Source organism: Acinonyx jubatus, chromosome A3, assembly GCF_027475565.1.
Source record: "Acinonyx jubatus isolate Ajub_Pintada_27869175 chromosome A3, VMU_Ajub_asm_v1.0, whole genome shotgun sequence".
Classification (NCBI taxonomy): domain Eukaryota; kingdom Metazoa; phylum Chordata; class Mammalia; order Carnivora; family Felidae; genus Acinonyx; species Acinonyx jubatus.
Genome location: NC_069388.1, coordinates 24,356,325 through 24,377,814, shown reverse-complemented (window position 1 = coordinate 24,377,814; position 21,490 = coordinate 24,356,325). Strand labels below are relative to the sequence as shown.

At 38.8% G+C, this 21,490-nt stretch overlaps 1 protein-coding gene across 2 annotated transcripts in view; it reads left to right on the top strand.

Moving 5' to 3' along the window:
* LOC128311130 (protein SPT2 homolog) overlaps positions 1-19,210 on the top strand; it is a 75,070-nt gene extending 55,860 nt beyond the window's left edge. For both annotated transcript variants that reach the window (XR_008289136.1, XR_008289135.1), the window contains exons 4-6: positions 8,933-8,984; positions 16,840-16,970; positions 18,396-19,210. The gene's annotated coding sequence lies outside the window, so the exon portion shown is untranslated. The remainder of the gene's footprint in view (positions 1-8,932; positions 8,985-16,839; positions 16,971-18,395) is intronic.
* The last annotated feature ends 2,280 nt before the right edge of the window (positions 19,211-21,490 follow it).

Sequence of the window (21,490 nt, the reverse complement as noted above, 5' to 3'; positions counted from 1 at the left end):
ATGAATGGATAAAGATGTGATATATATATACCAAATGGAATATAATTCAATCATTAAAAAGAACAAAATCTTGCCATTTGCAACAACAAGGATGCAACTAGAGAGTATAATGCTACGTGAAATAAGCCAGAGGACAAATACCATATGATTTCACTCATATATGGAATTTAAGAAATAAAACAAATGAGCAAAGTAAAAAAAAAAAAAAAAAAGGAAAGAGACAAACCAAGAAACATACTCTTCACTATTGAGAACCAACTCATGATCACCAGTAGAGAGGCCAGTGTGAGGATGAGTGAAATAGGTGATGGCACTTAAAGAGTATATTTACCATGATGAGCACGGAATAATGTATAGAATTATTGAATCACTACATTGTATACCTGAAATGAATATAACACTGTATGTTAAATATACTGGAATTAAAATAAAAAAATGAAAAAATAAAACAATGTTTATGGTGTTTTAGTCAGCAATTTTGAGTGTTTTGTAGCAAAGGTTTTTCAGATGATCTAGACTGAAATATTGCTGGAAATATAATGTCTAACATTTCTGTACCCATCAAACCATTCCTTTTCCTTTTCTCATCTCTTTACAGTCCCTTGGGAGGAAATATATAGTAAAGATATAAGGGCTTCTCGAGTCAACAGACTTTCTTGGAGTTTGAAAGTCAAAACTGTGTAGCATAACTTCCCTCATTAAGATTCTGCTTTAATCCCTTGGTTGGCAGAGGGGAGGTGAGTGGGGAGATGTGTGAAATAGGTGAAGGGGATTAAGAGGTACAGATTTTCAGTTATAAAATAAATAACTCATGGAGATGAAAAGTACACCATAAGGAACACAGTAACTAATATTGTAATAACACTGTATGGTGACAGATGGTGACTACACATATCGTAGTGAGTGCTGAATAATGTATAGAATTGTTGAATCATTATGTTATACACCTGAAACTAATATAACATTGTATGTCAAATATAGTAACAAAAATAAAATAAAATTAGTTTCCAAAATTTTTTGGTAACTTGAAACCTTAAAGTTATATTAAAGGCAAATGAAAGTTATTTAATATCTAGATCATTTCCAAATAAAATAAAATATTGCCATTAAAAAAAGATTCTTATTTAATCTTTGAGGATTTTGGTAACATTTGGTTTTGCTTAATTTCACCCACATCCTCATTTTCTCAGAAACTGGCATTATGGGGGTTCTAATGGCATCTGGAACATCAAATAGCTTTTAAAAGTAAAACTGTGATGGATTGAGTGTGAATGAATCAAACAGGGATTAAATTTCCCTTGAAATACATATGGATTTAATAATTAGCAGGAAAGTTCTTTGTAATTAAAAAAACGTTTAGGAGAACGTTTGACATTTTAGAGAAGGCAAAGTGTTGCTAGATTGTACTGTTTCAACTTATAGATTTCTTCTGAAACACTGATATCACTGTCATAGACCAAATAGTCCCAATCAAGATGTGAAAAAGTCTAGTAATTCTTGGCACATAGTAAGCATTTAAGAAATTTTAGCTTAATCTCTATTTTCCAACTATTTTAAACACCCTAAACTTATTTAGATGGAAGAAACTTCTTTCATACCTGTCTTTAGTTAGGAGTTCAGAGTCTAGGAGAGGAGTCAGTGTGCAAACAAATGAAAGCAATAGAGTGTCTATTGTATGGTGCAGAGAAAAGGACGTACTATCTGCACATGCTACCTAAAGCAATCTAGAAAGGCACTGCAGGTGATGCTGGGTGAATCCTAAGAGAAGAGTTGTTTGCTGGCGGAACTATTATAAACTATTATAATAGTGCAGAGGCACAGCATGCATAAAGACTCAGAAGTAGGAAAACAGCTTAGAATTTTTAGGAAACTAAAATTAGTTTGAGATGCCAAAGTATAATCTAGGAGAGGGGCACAATGAGGGACAGGGCTGCAGGGACAGTTAGAGGTCTGACTAAAGAGGAGTTGGGGTTCAAGGATCTTGGGTTTTGTACTGAAAGATCAATATTTGATTATTATCATAGCAGCTCTGCACTCACATCATATATATATGTATGTATATATACACATATATATATTTATTAATATCACCTTTTTCAAGGCATAATTTATATACAGTAAAATGCACCGTTTTAAGTGTACAGCCTGGTGACTTGACAAATGTATACACCTCTGTAACTACCACGAACTCAATCTATAAAATTTTATCATTACCTCAAAAAGTTCCCTTGTGCCCCCTTCTCAGTCAGCCCTACACTCACACTCCTAGGCAACCATATAGATCTCTGTCATTACATGTGTGTGTTGCCAGGAGTGAGGGAGGGCAGCATGGAGAATTTTTCTCAGACCTGGACATCATAGCACCTCATTCTCCTACAACAGTAACTGGTCCGAGGAGCAGACATTGGCCAAAGAAAGAGTTTTTTCCCAGAAGAAATATAATCTTTTTTTCCACTTGGGATGCAAAAAATGCGACTGTGTAAACTTGAAGCTGCCACACTTTTCTTCCCTGGTGGCATAGAGGAAGTCTTTTGGTGGGAGAGAATAAGAATAATGCATAGGGGGAAATTGAAACAGAGCGAGAGAGAAAGAGAATCCCTACGTCCTCCAGGAATTACTTATGCCTGATAGAGACACCCACATTTAGACAGAATGAGGGCTCTGAAGAACTTAATAAAGAAGGAACTGGAGGCTAGAGAAGAAGGACACAGTGGAGACAGCTGAAATTCATAAATCATGTCCTGAATTCCAGTGTCAGCTTTTTCTTATGTTGAAATTAGACATGGAAGCTGCCAGCCAGAGGCCTTGACACAGAGGGGTAAATTGACTTCTCACCATGGAGCAAGGAGATCACTAAGACGGAGAGTGTTTCCGTACCACTCTTCTCTCTTCACTCATCCTCAGTTCAGGTCAACAGATATGTATTGACATCTGCCTGTGAACAGACCAGTGTGATGGAGTTTGGGGACATAAAGATAAACTAAACAGTCTCTCCCTTCCAAGACCTTACATTAGTAGAGGAGAGATAACTCTTTCAACCTGGAGGTAAGGGCAGTAAGAAGCTAAATCTTAGAGAATAAAATGTAAAAGAGATAAGAGCACTATAGGTAAAGGTACAGAGACAAGAAACATTAAGTGTTCCAGAGTACATAGTCAAAGACAGGGAGTAGCCAGAAATAACATTGGAGAAGGAGGAGTTGGGTCAGAAAGGAACTGGAATACCACACCAACGTTTCCATTTTATGTTGTAGGCATCAGGAAGTTGTATTCGTTTTTTAGAGATGACATAACAAAGTATCACAGACTGGGGGGCTTAACAGAAATTTATTTTCTTATGATTCTAGAGGCTAGAGGTCCAAGGTCAAGGTATCAACAGGTTTGATTTCTTCTGAGGCCTCTCTTCGGCTTGCAAAAGGCTGTCTTCTCCCTGTGTCTTCACATGGTCTTTCCTGTGTCTGTGTCTAAATTTCCCCTTTTTATAAAAGACACCAGTCAGATTGGATTAGGGTCCACTCTAATGGCTTCATTTTACCTTAATTACCTCTTTAAAGACCCTGTACTCAAACCCTGTCATATTCAGAGGTTCCAGAGGTTAGGATTTCAACATATGAATTTTTAGGGGAGAGAATTAAGCCTATAAGAAGCCAGTGAAGGATTTTAAGTAAAGAGGGACATGAACAGATCTCTACTTTAGAAACATTACTGGTAATAGTGTGGAAGATGGACTGAAGGAGGACAAGAATAGAGGTATAAAGGTTTGTTAGGAGGCTTTTGGAGTTGTCCAAGCAAGAGTTGATAAGGGCTTGAATTAGAGAACCTACTTTCAGACTGCTACCTGATTAGAATATAATCCAGATAGAGTGGCCTTTGAGCAGTTGATGACTCTTCCCACTAGAACAAATTCTGCTATGTAGGATGTTTATACAAATTTGCTTTGAAGGAGAAGGGTAGGTGGAATGAGGCAGTAGGGAGCTCTGTGAAGGATTCTTCAATCATATTATGGTTTTATAAGGCTCCCTAAGTTTGGATCACATTCCTTTACTTGTCACTGTTTCTATTCCTATTATTGTTATTGTTATTGTTATTATTATTATTATTATTATTATTATTATTTTAAGTAGGCTTCATACCCAGCCCAACACAGGGCTTAAACTCACAACCCTGAGATCAAGAGCCAGACGTTTAACCGACTGAGCCAACTACCCCTCTATTTTTATTCTTACTCTTGTTATGGAGATATATTTTTGATGTGGAAGAAAGACCACAAGTTATGGAGTTGGGATCCTACTTGGACCCTTAACTCTGGCAATTACTAGGTGAGTAACCTTGGGAAAGTCATTTTGTCACTCTGAACTTCAGTTTCCTTTTATGTAAAATGGAGATGATAATAATATCTACCTCACAGATTTATTGAAAGAATTAAATGAGATCATGCATGAAAAGTATTTTTTAAAGAGCTGTATACTTATTATTTATTCTACTTGTTACCCCCAAAGGACATTTTTATGTCTGTAGGTGGGAGTGGGAAGCAGATACTCATTACAGAGCATAGTGGTAGCTATGATTTATTGAGTTACCTGATACGAGCTTTAGATGTGAACCCTAGACTATATCTTTCTTCTAGAAGAGGAGCCCCCAGTCATAGGATTTGTTGGGTGGTAGTTATATCAACATCTGAGAAAAATATGACTCTTCTCTGGGCTATTTGGATCTGATTCCCAGGAAAGAAAAAAATGCAGTTTGATTTCAGTAAATGATAGAATTTGAGGGACATGTTTAATATCACTAAAACAAAGAGAAGGAAGCAAATGGACAAAAGCAGAGAAAAAGAGGTGATAGCCATAAGAGGGAGTATGAAAACAAAAGATAAAATCAGGAAAGAAACTAGAAAAGGAAAAAAACAAAGACTTTCCCCAAAATGTCTCCTACTTCTACTTCTATTTATTCATGTTTCATTTCTTTAAGTATAAGAACCTCAAGGGTAAGGAGAACTATTATTTTTAATATCATTTATGTATGTGTCTGGTTAATGTCAACTCACTATTAATCATACTATTGTTTGCAAGAGATGATTCCTGGAAATTTTGACTTGGGGTTGCTTTTATATATAATAATTAATATGTATGTGAATTATATACCTTACGCAATGCAAACATAGAATATTTATCCCTTGATGTAAGATTTAATTTTTTATTAAAAAAATTTTTTTAGATTTATTTACTTTTGATAGACAGAGAGACAGAGCACAAGTGGGGGAGGGGAAGAGAGAGAAGGAGACACAGAATCTGAAGCAGGCTCCAGGCTCCGAGCTGTCAGCACAGAGCCCGACGAGGGACTCAAACTCACAAACTGCGGTCTCATGACCTGACCCGAAGTTGGACACTTAACTGACTGAGCTACCCAGGTGCCCCTAATTTAATTTTTTTAAAAAAGACAATTTACCCTAGGACAGAACTGTGTCTCTGATAAAGGTTTTGAAGTGAATAAAGTTTTAAAAGCCAAAAATAACATAAAAAATAAAAAAATGATTTAGTTGATCAAACATGATGCTTCTAAAGATGATACCTCAGAGGGGAATGTTTCTTCAAAGAAGTCTGACATGTTTTCACATAAGAAAACTGTTACTTAAATTTGATGCTGAATACTAACCATCTTCCTTGATAATCCATGAAATTCTTATAAACTGGAACGCATGGCAAGAACTGGTCACCAGGTGAGACCAGAGATTCATTTTTCATTCATTCAACAGATATATATTGAACATAGGACTTTTTGTCGGGTGGTGGGTGGAGTGGGTGAATAAAACAGACATAATACCTGCCTTCATGGAGCTTACCTTTATGTAGGAGAGTTGAATAGTAAATAAACTATAAGTAAACATATAAGTAACATATAATTACAAATTGTGATAATTTTTATGAGAGAAAAGGACGCTTTGCTATGAGAATAATAGTGAGAACTTCAGTGTGGGTGGCTGAGGAAATGACATTTACACTGAAACCCGAAGGATCAGTAAGAGTTAGTCCCGAGAAGAATGAAGACAAAGTAGTTGAGGCAGAAGAAAAAACGTGTTTGTAGCCCTGAGACAGGAAAGAGTTCATCATGGAGTTCATCAAAGCTGCCTTGTGTGGCAGATCTTGAGAGTCTATTTCAAGTAAAGCTCAGTAAATAAGACCCTCTTTTTGTTTGTCCCATTCTTATAGTTCATGCTAATTGCCAAGTGTCTTGTGTATGATTAAGGCTGAAATACTGCTAACAGTTGAAACTGAGCTACCCATGAGAGCAGGGCTAATTCTGTCTCTGATGAGGACAAAGATTGGGAGTGGGTATCTAACTTACGGATTGTTTTTTGTGCTGGTCTCAGCCTGTCCATGACCAATGTTGTAGTTGGATGGGCATTATGGTTCTTATGGTTGCAAATGCCCTTCAGCAACAACCATCAGGAAACTGAAAAAATAGTTTATAACTTACAGAACCAGGAAATTATACAGCACACCTGGGGTCATGCAGCAAGGTTGTGCTCAGAGAGAGAGAGAACACACTGGCCTGAGGTTCTGCTTTTATTGGGGTCTTGGATGGTGGCTTAGAATTCATAGTCTCCTGCTTTACTGGTGAATTTAAAACATAAGAATGGGAGTTTAAAGTGTGGGAAGAGATGGGTGCCTGGGTGGCTCAGTCAGTTAAATATCTGACTCTTGATCTCAGCTCAGGTCTTAATCTCAGGGTTGTGAGTTCAAGCCCTGCATTGGGCTCCATGCTAGGCATGAAGCCTACATAAACACACACATACCTAAATTACCTAGACTGATAATAAGGAGATTTGAAAAAGATCCTTGTTGGAATTAATCTTTTTTCCATACAGTACTACAGTACCCATAGGCAATTAATTATGAATGCAGTCATATTACACTAGCTTGGCATGGATTTGCACACACATCATGCATTTATGGTTATTTCCAAACAACCTCCTGTCCACTCCCAGCTCATATCAGAATCCCACATGTAGTTCTTCTAATTACAGCAGAAGTAACAATTTCCCAAACTACATTCCATTGCTATTCTTAACTTCTGGGTTTGAATGCCCTCTCCAGAGCCTCTACTACTCTACTCAACTACTAACATACCACTTGAAATCAGCCTGCGAAATGTCCAACTTACCATTTCCTTCCCTGTCATACAACTTAGCACATGCGTTCCCACCATGCTCAATCCCTTTTCAAGTCTTCTTTATAACTATCTTTGTGTGAGAGAGAGAGAACGTGATAAGCCAGGGAGGGACAGGGGAAGAGGAGAGAGAGAATCCCAAGCAAGCTCCATACTCAGCATGAGATCATGACCTGGGCTGATATCAAGAGTCAGATGCTCGGGGTGTCTGGGTGACTCAGTCTGTTGAACATCTCACCTCGGCTCAGGTCATGATCTCACCACTCATGAGTTCAAGCCCCTCATTGGGCTCTGTGCTGACAGTTCAGAGCCTCGAGCCTGCTTCGGATTCTGTGTCTCCCTCTTTCTGTGCCCCTCCCCCACTCTCACTCTGTCTCTCAAAAATAAACAAACATTAAAAAAAAAAGTTGGCTGGAGGGTATTATGCTAAGTGAAATTAGTCAGAGAAAGACAAACATCATATGACTTCACTCATATGAGGACTTTAAGAGACAAAACAGATGAACATAAGGGAAGGGAAACAAAAATAATATAAAAACAGTGAGGGGGACAAAAGAGACTCATAAATATGGAGAACAAACTGAGGGTTGCTGGAGGGGTCGTGGGAGGGGGGATGAGCTAAATGGGTAAGGGGCATTAAGGAATCTACTGAAATCATTGCTTTACTATATACTAACTAATTTGGATGTAAATTTTAAAAAATAAAAAAGTTAAATCAAAAAAAAAAGTTGGATGCTCAACCAACTGGATTGAGCACCCCATTTTTTTTTTTATGTTGTTGTTGTTGAGCATGGAGCCCAACGTGGTACTTGAACTCATGACACTGAGATCAAGACCTGAGATGAGATCAAAAGTCAGACACTTAACCAACTGAGCTACCCAGGCACCCCTATGACTTTTTCTAAGAAAGCTTCTTTGTATCACCTAGGAAGCACGGAGCTTTATATACTTTGTTGTTCTTATTGTCACCTCCATTCAAATATTAGGATAAATACTAGTTAGGACAAACACCTAAAACACAGTTATATTTTAATTTTCTTAGTCTTAGACTAGAATTAGACACAATCCATACATAAATCATATATGATTAGGACAGTAAGGTCTAATTTCAGCACAAGAAGAGAGGCAGCAGAAAAAAGGATAGAATTTTGTCACATTCCTAAATTTAGGCTTCTTTTGCTAAAACTGCATAAAAGCATGTGTCAAGAGAACTCAGCATGATTGTCCTAGAACTTGACAGCAGGGCTGCACTTGATTCTGGGCAGCTCACATCTGGGAATTACTGTTGGAAAAACGTCTTTGTGCTGTTCCTCTTCTTTCTCACAGACATCTGCTTTAGAGGAGAGATTTGGATGGTGTAAAGTTTCTAAGCAAGTGGGGAAGGCCTAGAAACACAACACTTCAAAGTGAAGATCATAGTTTTTTCTCCTGATGTAGAGAATTCTATGAGATTTAAACTTTTTCCTCTCTGGAAGCTGGTACCAGTTTTTTCCTTCGTAGAAAAGCTGTAGCTCTTTAAAAAGATGAAGAAATTCATTTTGGAAAACATCTGAGGAGAGAACAGCTGGTCTTCAAGATAAGAAAAACATTTGTCAAATGTTCTTTTGCCTCCTACAGGGTAACTATGAACGTTTGACAATTTCCTCTTTCCTACAGCCAAGTCAAATAGGCATTACAGGACAAACACAGTCCCCCTAAAAGAAGGCCCAATAGAAAGGCTGGGTTTTTCTTGCTTTCTAAGTTGTTCTTGTTTGTCTTCTCTCCACAGGCTTGCCGGAATTTGACTTCTTTGGGGTTAAATGTAGTGAGTGGGGAATAAGGTAACTTGAAGCTTCTACTATTAAACTCTTTTTTTTTTTTAATATATATACACAATGGAATACTATTTGGCAATGAGTAAGAATGAAATATGGTCTTTTTGTAGTAACATGGATGGAACTGGAGAGTGTTATGCTAAGTGAAATAAGTCATACAGAGAAAGACAGATACCATATGTTTTCACTCTTATGTGGATCCTGAGAAATTTAACAGAAGACCATGGGGGAGGGGAAGGGGAAAAAAAACTTAGAGAGGGAGGGAGGCAAACCATAAGAGACTCTTAAAAACTGAGAATAAACTGAGGGTTGGTGGGGGGTGGGAGGAAGGGGAAAGTGGGTGATGGGCATTGAGGAGGGCACCTGTTGGGCTGAGCACTGGGTGTTGTATGGAAACCAATTTGACAATAAATTTCATATTTAAAAAATTTTTGTAATGTTTATTTTTGAGACAGAGAGAGAGCAAGCGAGCATGCACATGCGTGATTTGGGGGAGGGGCAGACAGACAGGGAGACACAGAATCCAAAGCAGGCTCCAGGCTCTGAGCTGTCAGCACAGAGCCTGAGGCAGGGCTGGAACACACAATCTGTGAGATCATGACCTGAGCTAAAGTCAGACACTTAACTGACTGAGCCACTCAGGTGCCCCTAAACTCTTTCTTTTCAAATTTGCTAGAATTGACTAGCTGCTCTTTTATGCAAAAAAAAAAAAAAAAAGTCTTTGAAAGAGTATGTTATTCGAAAGGTATGCTCATCGTATTCTAGGAATAGTTTACATTTTTCGCATACCTTCATCCTTTATTTTTTTAAGTGTTTACTTTTGAGAAAGAAAGAGAACATGTGCACACACACTGGGGAGGGGCAGAGAGAGAGGGGGACAGAGGATCTAAAGCAGCTCTGAACTGTCAGCACAGATTCCAACTCAGGGCTCAATCTCACAAACTGTGAGATCATGACCTAAGCCAAAGTTGGTCACTTAACTGCCTGAGCCACCCAGTCACCCCTACTCTCATCCTTTAATTAGCAGTTTAAAATTAAAGAATCAATACACTCATATTTCTCAATAAAAACTATCCTTGCCAAGTTACCAATACTATGTAATGTTTTAATTGAGAATAACTTAAGCCATACGAGAAAAATATTTTCTTCTCCTTTTACTCATATAGTGAGATATGAAAATCAAATTGGTCCCTTAAGAAAGATGAGATTAGAATTGACAAAGTCATCACCTTTAGATTTAGGAGGTAATGTTCTAGGACTGGAACAAGGTTAGCATTTGGTCCATTCAAGCAAGGCAAGGATTTCAGAACAGACAGAACAATCCAGGGACTTCCTAAGCCATTTATTTAAGAACTGAATTTTTGACCCTTTCCTTGTTAGCTGTACTCTTCCCTTAAGGTTTGATCTTTCTTTCTCAGTTCTTTTAGAGTATAGTTCTATTTCTTGAAGATCTACCAAGAATCCTAGTCACACTAATTCTGTTAGCCTAATATATAAGGAATTCAGAGGGTAAAGCATATTTACTTCTTCGGCTTTTACTCCTTATGTTTCCTATTCTCCAGTCCCTCTCTGAGATGATGAGCCCCTCTTCATCCTTCTGGGTTTCAATTCTAGTTTCTCCTCTGGGGAAGGTTCTCTGACATTCCCCCTGTGCTACCAACCAGTCCTTCATACTTCACTCTATTTTAACACTTATCAAGCTGTAGGTCAATCATTTATTAGACGGGGATTTTCCTCAGGGTAGAGTCTCTCATCCCTATTTATGTCCCCAGACACTGGTACTGGAACAGTTTTGGTTCCCATCAGGGGATAATTTGCTCTCAGGGTCTTTGCCTGAGTGAAGAGATAAATTGGAGAGAAGAATTTATCAATTACAAAGTTTGAGGTCAAAACGGAGGTAGCTGAAGTCCTCTTTCAACTCTACACTTCATGCCTATGAAATACCTACCTCTAATTAATTTATTCCCTTTGGTCATGAGAAGGATATATACAGCTATCTATGCCCATAAAGATCTCATCTTTAACATACCCTAAACCAAGCTCCTTGTTTCCCCTGTCCTGTCCAGCTCCTAGTCTGTTTTTGTTCATGAATCCCCCAACTTGGGGAATGATACTACCATTCAGATTGTCAACATCCTCCATTCCTCCCTCTCTAGTTGTTTACCAAGTCATGTTGATTTTATTTTCATGGTATATTTTGTGGGTTGTTTTTTTTTATATAAATCTTTAACGTTTATTTATTTTTGAGACAGAGAGAGACAGAGCATGAACGGGGGAGGGGCAGAGAGAGAGGGAGACACAGAATCCGAAGCAGGCTCCAGGCTCGGAACTGTCAGCACAGAGCCCGACGGGGGGCTCGAACTCACGGACCGCGAGATCGTGACCTGGGCTGAAGTCCGGCGTCTAACCGACTGAGCCACCCAGGCGCCCCTCATGGTATATTTTGACTCTAAGTCCTGCTATTGTAGAGAGAACCCAGATGGAGCTCAGCAATCTCCATGAACTAAGAAGATGGAGCTGGAGATCCAGGAAGGCCAATGCAGCTAGAATTCACAGAGCAGAGTGAAGAGAAGAGAAGAGAAGGGAAGGGAAGGGAAGGGAGGGGAGGGGAGCGGAGGGGAGTGGAGGGGAGGGGAGGGGAGGGGAGGAGAGGAGAGGAGAGGAGAAGAGAAGAGAAGGGAGGGGAGGGGAGGGGAGGGGAGGGGAAGAGAGGAGAGGAGAGGAGAGGAGAGGAGAGGAGAGGAGAGGAGAGGAGAGGAGAGGAGAAGAGAAGAGAAGAGAAGAGAAGAGAAGAGAAGAGAAGAGAAGAGAAGAGAAGAGAAGAGGACTGCACAGGGAGAGAGCACTCCAGAGATCTACAGAGAGCCTCCCTTGAGCCTTCAGCTAAATACCGATCAGAACATGATTTGAGGAAACTACCTGAGGCTGAGTAAAGTGCCACTGAAAAAGAGCAAAGAGAATAATCCTCAGAGTACCAGCTCCAATAAGATAAAATTCACAATGTCTGGCATCCAATAAAAGTTACCAGCATGCAAAGAAGCATGAAAATATGATGCATGATGAGGAGAAAAGCAATCAATATAAACAGATCAAGAACTGCACAGGAGATAGAATTAGTAGAAAAAGACATTAAAACAGTTGTTATAGCTGTATTCCATATGTCTGAGAAGCGAGAGGAAAGATTGAAAATGTTAAGTAGAGATAGGGAAGATATTTTAAAAGACCTAAATCTAACTTTCAGAGATGTAAAAGATAATATTGGATATGAAAAATACATTGGATGGGATTAATATCAAATTAGATATTACAGAAGAAAAGATTAAAAAACTTGAAGACAAAGCAGTAGAAACAATATAAAATGAAACACATAGAGAAAAAAGGCTTAAAAGTAAAAAAGAACATCAGTGAGCTGTAGGACAACTTCAGGTGACCTAATCTGTGTATATTTGGAGTCCTCAAAGGAAAGGAGGTACAGAAAAAATATTTAACGATATATTGACTGAAAATTTTTCTAATTTGATGAAAACTATAAAGCCGTAGAGCCAAGAGGTTTCAATGAGCCCTAAACACAGGAGACATGAAGAAAACTATACCGAGGTGCATGCTAATAAAATTGCTTGGTGTTCGTGATAAAAGAGAACATGTTAACCCATATTCTTCATCCCCACTGCTTTAGGTTGGGCCTTCTTAATGTTTTAGCTGGACTTTTACTATAACCTCCAACTAATCTCCCTACCTCTAATTTCCTTCCATACTAGTCTTCTCCTTTCAACACTATCAGAGAGTTCTTCACTGTTCCCTGAATTAAAGTCAAGTTTCATAGTAGAAGGCAAATAAATCCCCCTTAGCATGACATACCTGACCCTTTTTTCCTCTTTCCAACTTCAACATCTCCCCAAACTACATTTGCTCCCATCTTCTAGCCACATGGACCTATTTGTGGAAACAGCTGTCCTGTCTCTAGCCTCTGTGCCTTTGCATGGGCTGTTGCCTCTGCCTGGGAATTCCTTTCCTATATTTGGTTTATTAATCTGTAGTTCCCTCTAATCTATAAGCTTTTGGAAGGCAGGGACTATCTTTCCTCTATAGTGCCTGCTACATAGCTCAATACATATTTTCCAGTGAATGAAATTATCATTTAAAATTATTTTTATTTAAAAACAGCCCAACACTTGGAAAAATCTGTTATTATGTACCTATACATTGAGACTGAATAGAAACTATCTTTATTTTCAGAAGCCAGAAAAGTATCTTTTCAATACAATATGTTGCTGGTTGTTGATACATTTGTCTTTGACTTCATTTAATTTTTTAGCTCATTGAGGTTCACAGAAGATTTCAGTTGATGATTTGTTTAGAAGGAAGACTGTTAGGTTATTGAGCACCAATATTACTAACATGCCTATGAATGGCTATATTTTCTGGATGTCTTAAATACATGGCAATTTCTTTTATGAATGAGCATCTAACATGACTGATCTTCACAAAAAAGACAAGTGCCCTTTTGATAAGCACCAGAGAAGAAAATCACTCAGAGTGTGTGTGTGTGTGTGTGTGTGTGTGTGTGTGTGTGTGTGTATATACATACTCCTACAAACAGGAATATTTTTACACACATTCAGAGACTTTCCACATAGGTATTATGGCTTAAATGCAGAAGCTTATGGCCCCTTCACTGCCAATGGCCTTATGTAACATACCCATGTGGAAGAAGGCATAGACTAGGGTTTTATAAATTAACAAAGTTAATATTTAAGACCAACTGTATTGAGGCAAGTAGCAATATGGTTTCACTAAATTGCATTTAAGCTAACTAGATTGGAATTCATAAAAAGTGTTATTTTATTAAATTTTTTTTTAAGTTCCAAGTCTAGCTTTAATTTTCTGCACACAGAGGGTTTGGGAACACATATACACTAGTTTTAATTTCACTCATTAATTTATTCAGGAACATTCAATAAGTACCCACTAAATGTTAGTCACCATGCCAGGTGCTAGAGATGCAGAGATGAAAAAAATAATCCCTGACATGAGTGAGCTCCCAGCCAAGTAGTGATTCTGAAGTGAGATCAGGAAAAGCATATGCCCTTATGAAGATATACTGTAGTTTTCAAGGGCCAGTTGTCAAAGTACCACCCTATCCACCCTGATTCTGATGGTAGGGGAGAAGGGTTTGCTCTCTGATGGGAATATGCTGCATATGAAGACCCAATGGTAGTGAGAAAGACCAAGATGTTAATACAAAAGTATAATATTAATAGCCATACAAAGGCTACTATAAGAGTACCCAATTTTACCTAGTAGTATTCAGGAAATATCTGATAGGCAGAAGAAAATATGTGTTTTGAAAGAAGTCTCAAACTCTGGAGATACTGACTTAAGGGTCATCAATTTGTGAGTGGGAATTGAAGCCCTGAGAATGGGTGAGATCACTTAAAGAGAGTGTATGAACCTGGAAAATAATGAAGTTGTCATCGTCATCATCATCATCACCCTAACCACTTACTGAGTGATTTTTACTATGTGCCAGAGTACTTTACATGTGATATCTCATTTAACCCTCACAAAAACCTTCCAAGTTTAGATGCTCTGGAACTTTTGGCAATGCTAACATTTAGGAGGCTGGCAGATGGGGATGCTATCAAGTGGGTCTAAAAAGAGAGCAACCAGAGAAACAGAACGAGGAAAGGGGTGATGCCATAGAAACCAAAGCAGGATAGTGTTTTGGGAAGGGAGAGGTCAGCAGGGCCACATGCTGCAAAGATGCCAAGGAAAATGGGTGCAAAGGAGCCATAGGTTTCCCAATTCAGAGACTGAGGTGACCTTATGGGAAGCATTTTCAAGAGTGGTTAGGGAGGGATGAGAAACACATTGTAAAGGGTTGAAAAAAGTATGGGATGTGCAAAGGAGAGGCAATTAGGGGAATAAATTGGGCTGGAGAGGGAAAATGGAGTGGAACTTGAAAGGGGAGTGGTACAGAAAGGGAGAAAAGAATAATAGATAAGACTGAAGAGCTTAGCCAAAGTGTCCTATATCCAGAAAGAAGATAAGAATAGAAGAGAGAGAAAGGATGGGGCAAGGCGTGACCAAGAGGTCTAGTGGAAGAATAGGCCTTGAACAGGGAGAGGGGACTCCTAGTGAGGTTGAAAGAAAGAAGTTAGAAGACATAGAGAGGGGCACCTGGGTGGCTCAGTCCATTAAGTTAAGTGTCCGACTTCAGCTCAGGTCATGAACTTGCGTTTCATGAGTATGAACCCCACATCAGGCTCTGTGCTGACAGCTCAGAACCTGGAGCCTGCTTCAGATTCTGTGTCTCCCCCTCTCTCTGCCCCTCCCCTGCTTTCACTCTGTCTCTCTGTCTCTCAAAAATAAATAGATTTAAAAAAATTAAAAGAAATAAAGAAAGAACTTGGGGGAGTTGACAACTAGGGGTTCTGTTTTCATCTTAAAAGTAGGAGGCAAAGTCGTCTGCTGCAAATTAGGTGGGCAGAGTGCTTGAAGACAGCAAGGCAAGTTTGTGATGTGGGACATAACTACTTCTATTCAAAACATAGTGTATGATATTCTGAAGACTCTCTGCTGAAGACTTTAATCAGAGTTGGAAATAGTGGGGGAATATATCCTAATAGCTCCTCCTTCTTTTTTGCAAAAAACATGAACCCAGACTCTCTAGATGAATCCCTGCCTTAGATTTTGGGTATGGGGTTTCCTCTGTGGAGGGGAATGGGAAAAGGTGGTATATAGAGGAGTAAAGGATGAGAGCAAAATCATGAATGAGTGTTGAATTCTATTTAATTTTTTTCGGATACATACTGAGATGATTATGCAGTTTTGAATTACATTAATAAAGTTTCTAATGTGGAACCATTCCTGTGGTAATATCCTTCTTGAACATGAAATTGAATTTGATTTGTTTATATTTTATTTGGAGTTTTGGCAACTATGTTTATGGATAATATTATCCTGTAATTTTTTTTCTCTTACTGTCCTTGTTTTTTAGCTTAGAGGGTATGCTAGTCTCACAAGCTAGCATGATGTATCAACATGTGTAACAAATTTTTTTCACCATTGTTTCTTGTACTCCCCTATTTCCTTCTTGGTTCACTTTTATTCTGGTTTGAGTACATTCCTTAATAGTTCTTTCAGCAAGAGTGTTTTGGTGGTAAATATTCTAAGTCTCTGTAGATCTTTAAATACATTTATTTTGCTGCTACTTCTAAATTGTAGTTTGTCTAGGTATAGACTTTTAGGTTTACCCTGTCCATGAGCATCTCTGGATTTCACCAGTTCTAAACCCACTTTCATGTTCATTTTTCAGTTCAACATTTCTGAACTACATAGATAGTATGAATTTGAACCACATGGATAATTTAATGCATGCTTGGAGATCTAGTTTCTCTCCAGTATCTATTTTCTTTCCACAGTAGTGGCTAATGAACCATAATTTCCTTCCAAACCCAGGGTCCCAGAAACAAAGAGATAGGGGTGCAGCTACTTTGGAAAACAGTTTGGCAGCTTCTCAAAATGTTAAATATAGTCCTAACATGAACCAGCAATTCTACCTAAGAGAAATGAAAACACATGTCCACATAAAAACACCCAAGTATAGTTTACAGTTGTGCCACTAACTAGCAGAGTAAATCAGTTAAATGCTATGGGTTAAAGTTTTTTCTTTAAATATGTAAAAGGAAATATATATACTAAATTATCTCAAAGAAATATTCCAGTAATAAAGTTCTGTGAAATGGAAATGGAAATAAAATTGGAGTGCAGTGCTTAGTAAAGGTCTCCCATAATTATATACACTCAAGGATAGAAGATAGAAAGTACTTAGCCTGTTTATTTATCTCATTGTTCTTAGAGAGAGAACAAAGCCTCCCTGGAATATGTCCTCTGGTGTCTAGAAAGCACCTTGGTTGGTGAAGGAAATGACACTGTGAACTCCAGAATACTGTCAGGACAGCTTTCAAATCCAAAGGAAAGACTATACAGGTTAGTAAAAGGAAGATAACTTACAGAGAGAAGAAAATTCTTTTGTGTGCATCATGCTCTGTGTTAATTACTTTATATACCTATCTCATTTACTCTTTATGTATGATGTAGATTTATTGTCCCCATTTTTTAAATGTAAATTTTTGGATAGAGGGAAAATTGAGGCTCACAGAGTTTAAGAGATTTGAAAACCCATATTCTTATACTTCATCCCATCTCTATACAGAGTCAAATTCTTCCATGGAACTTTCTTACTCCTTCCTTGACCATCTTGATCCACCATGATTTCTTCTTCTTCACTTCTCTAATGCATATTACCGATATGCCAATTTCACACCTATAACTTTTTGCCATGTTGATTATATTTGATTCATTTATTAATAAGTAAGCATTTATTGAATAGCCACCATGGAACCCCACTAGGCAATAGGGATACACAGATGAGTGACACAGTCCCCGCCTTCAGGAGTTAAAATCTAGATGGGGATACAACCCCATTAGCAGTTTACTCACACCCCAGTGAGTTCTAGGATTAAATCACTCTCTATACTTCCGTCTCCCCCAGGCTAGAACACTCCCATTTTAGTTCTCAGGACAAAAAAAAAAAAAAAAAAAAAAAAAAAAAATCCTAACAGCGAGCCCAAAAGTAGCAAAACTAAGTTTTAAGGGAAAGGGTAATTTTTTAAATATTTATTTATTTTTGAGAGAGAGAGAATGCAAGCAGGAGAGAAGCAGAGAGAGAGAGAGAGAGACAGAGACAGAGACAGAGAGACAGAGAATTCCAAGCAGGCTCTGCACTGTCAGTGCAGAGTCCAATGTGGGGCTCGATTTCACGAATGCTGAAATCATGACCTGAGCCAAAATCAAGAGTTGGCTGTTTAACCAACTGAGCCACCCAGGTGCCCCAAGGGAAAGGGGAATTTTAATTAATGAATTACTGTAACACATACTCCATAAGCTTCAAAGCTCCTTCACAGAGGAGGTAATGATTGACTGAGAAACTTAAATTTTTCTAAGTTAATAGAACCCATCCCAGGCAGAGGGGATTTGAACCAAGCTCCTAGCCTCATGGCAATTCAAAATGGCTGGTGACATACTGTTTTAACCCATCCCACAGTAGGGGGAAAAGGTCTTACTTATCATTTGCTGGTAACTAGGCATGGCTTCAGGAGCAAAACTATTTCAGCCACTGTTCTAGCCAGTTATGCTACTAACAACGTATTCCTAAGGTAGTCTGCTTGAGTGCAATGATAACTTTCTAATAGGTGGTAAAGGTCCACAAAATAAAAGTTATGTGAGCAAAGTCTGGTATATAGAAAAGTTTCTGCCCAGCTCTGGTTTCTTCCTGGTTCTTTTAGTCAAGTCTGGATCTTGCTCTCTAGCAATGTTAAATTCCATTTTTTTTCCTTCACTTTCATGTTCTAGGATACTGAGTCAATCCAATTTAATGAACGCCTTCAATGTGCAAGGCAATATGGTAGATACTTAAAGGAGATAAATATGAATAAGAGAGGATTCCTGCTTCAAAGAGTTGTGAGTCATGTAAATAATCTAGAATATGGACCTGGTAATGTCATGTTCTTGGGGAGGTACTTTTGCTCTCAAGAGCCCTATAAATGAGCCAGATATATGACCTAGTACATTCCACCCCATACTATAAGATAAAAATCACTGCCATCTTCAAGGTACTGGACTGGGCTGTGTTAATGACTAGGTATACTAATAGGCTTGTCCCAGAAATGAACATTGCAAGCATTTTCTGAAGTGGAGCCGAATTCAGACAGAGGATCTCTTGGTCTTACCATGTAATCTGATAAAGAGAGAGGTCAATCCTTGTTATTTCCTAAGGTATTCACCCCATATTCTTCCTAGAAGTGCCCTCAAGGAATATTTCAACCCAAGCCTCATACCACCTATGAAGCAACAGATGAGGCAGGTAAATAGATTCTCTCTAAAATGCAGAACGTGGGGTTAAAGGAACTGGAATTTACTGAGCATCTACCATGTGTTACACATATCATATCTCATTTAAAGTTCATGTTAACACTGGAGTATCATTGCCCCTATTTCACATCTGAGGAAACTGAGGTCCAGAGAGGTTAAATAATTTGTCTAAAGTCACATAGTTAGTAAGTGGTATTGATTCAACTTGGAGAATGGCACTGGATGAAGTGCTAGTTAAGCAATCTATTAGGGGCACCTGGCTGGCTCAGTCAGTAGAGTATACAACTCTTGATCTCGGGGTTGTGAGTTCAAGCCCTGCATTGGGCATAGAGCTTACTTAAAAAGAGGGGGGTGCCTGGGTGACTCAGTCAATTAGGGTCCAACTCTTGATCTTGGCTCAGGTCATGATCTCATAGTTTGTGTGTTCAAGCTTTGAGTTGGGCTCTGTGCTATCAGCACAAAGCCTGCATGGAATTCTCCCTCCCTCTCTCTCTGCCTCTACTCCACTCATGCTCTTTCTCTTTCTCTCTCAAAATAATATAGAAAGAGAGAGAGAGAGGAAGGGAAGAAAGAAAGAAAGAAAGAAAGAAAGAAAGAAAGAAAGAAAGAAAGGAAGGAAGGAAGGAAGGAAGGAAGGAAGGAAGGAAGGAAGAAATCTGTTGGATTCTGGTTGTACCAGGGATCTATCATGGCTAAGTGATGTTTCAAATTATCAAACTGCTCCAAAACCATGGACAGGAGGCCCCTTCGCAGCAGGGTGAACTCCAGGGAGACCTAGACAATGCCTGAAATTCAATTGCACCAAATCCTTTTTGGTGTCCAATATTAAGTTTTGTGCATTTTAATTTCAGGCTGCTTCCATATTAGAAATGTGTTAGAAAAGTAGCCTTAAAGCAAAATAACTCACACCAGGGAAACTCCTGCTGAGTTGGTAACACTCTGGGAGGTAAAGATCCTTGAAGCAGAGGAGGGCAGGAGCAGGAGAATATAGAGGGCCCTTAGCCCTGAAAGCTCTGAAGATCTGGAAGGCCAGATAAAGGGGTCAGAGGGGTAGCCCCACAGCTTGAGATCATTACAGTCCAGGGTTGCATGAAAAGGAGTGGGAAGGCAGGGAATAGTTTTGGTCAGGCTATCAAAGTCACTGAACCAAAGCTCGGTCTCTGAGTTCACTGACCCTTCCCACTCAGCAATTTCCACAGGTAAGTCCAAAGGAGAATTACTTCAGGAATCTGATAATTTAACTCTGCTCTGCTGATAGAATGGTTTCATCACCAAAATTGGAAAGAAAATGGGTCAATGGTAATGACATAATTTACTGATGAGGTCAACTTATTTTTCTGCAAGGAGCTTGGCAGAAATTCTCTAAAACAATAGACAATCCCCAAATCATTTATATCTAACTTTGGGATTTAGAGTGGCTCTTGGCAGTAGTAGCATTTCTCATTATGTTTAACTTGGGTTGAAAATCAAAATGTGTAGTCTTTGGGAATGCACTGATTAATGAACGAGGGGAACAAAGAGGAACAAGTTGGTTATTTAGAAGTTGCCCTCGATGATCCATTGATAGTCATAAATGAATAATTCACAGAAGCTGGTTCTTTGTTAGAATCTGGGAACAGAGCCTCAGCACTAAACTAGGGTGGGCAGAAAGATTCATTGGACAGAAGATTTCTGAAATCTTTCTATAGCTGATTTATGCCCTTTCAGAGAGGAGGTTTTTTTTTTTAATATTTATTTATTTTAGAAAGAGAGAGAGAGTGTGAGCATGGGAAGGGCAGAGAGAGAGGGGACAGAGGATCTGAAGCAGGCTCTGTGCTGAGAGCAGTAACCCCAATGCAGAGCTCAAACCCACAAACCTGAGATCATGACCTGAGCCAAAGTCGGACACTCAACAGACTGAGCCACCCAGGTGCCCCGAGAGTTTATTTTCTTTTTCTTTCTTTCTTTCTTTCTTTCTTTCTTTCTTTCTTGCTTGCTTGCTTGCTTTCTTGCTGTCTCGCTTTCTTGCTTTCTTTCTTGCTTTCTTGCTTTCTTAATGTTATTTATTTTTGAGAGAGACAGAGCATGAGCATGAGCATGAGCATGAGCAGAGGAAGGGCAGAGAGAGAGGGAGATATAGAATCTGAAGTAGGATCCAGGCTCTGAGCTGTTAGCACAGAGCCCAATGCAGGGCTCAAACTCACAGACCGTGAGATCATGACCTGAGCTGAAGTCGGACACTTAACCGACTGAGCCACCCAGGTGCCCCGAGAGGAGTTTATTTTCAATCTTTGTTTTCCTTTGGCATCTAAAGTCCCTTCTCAGAAGAAAAGTAAATTCCCTGCTGTGGACTAGGGCCAGGTATGTAAGGTTTGTCAGTTTCATCTCTGTTTACAGGCCTATTAACTTTAAGGTGGATTTCCTCAAGGCTGAATGTCTAATGATGGTGTTTTCACCTTTCTTTTGGAGGGCCTTGAATTTCCTAAACTGACTTTGAGAAACTCAGATATTTATTTTATAAGTAGTAGATACAGATTTTATATATCCATCACTCACGTTATCTGTGCAAAATCAAGAAAATACACCCAAATGGATGC